Source organism: Grammomys surdaster, unplaced genomic scaffold (genome assembly GCF_004785775.1).
Source record: "Grammomys surdaster isolate TR1022 unplaced genomic scaffold, NIH_TR_1.0 125977, whole genome shotgun sequence".
Taxonomy (NCBI): Eukaryota; Metazoa; Chordata; class Mammalia; order Rodentia; family Muridae; genus Grammomys; species Grammomys surdaster.
In genome coordinates this window covers 4047339-4047553 of record NW_021620793.1, presented here as the reverse complement: position 1 = coordinate 4047553, position 215 = coordinate 4047339, and positions in this window count along the sequence as shown.

Here is a 215-nt window from a genome sequence, read left to right as displayed (position 1 = left end):
TGAGGAAGGCAACCATTGGGGATCAATGCTTAGAGCTGCTGATGGGGATTGAATGCAGATACCTACAGAGGCTGCTGCCAAAGGCAGCCAGCAATCACACAAGTTATTCAGCACACTTTTCTCTGAGGGGACAAAGCACACAAGTGGTACACGCACACACACACACAGAGAGAGAGAGAGAGAGAGAGAGAGAGAGAGAGAGAGAGAGAGAGAGA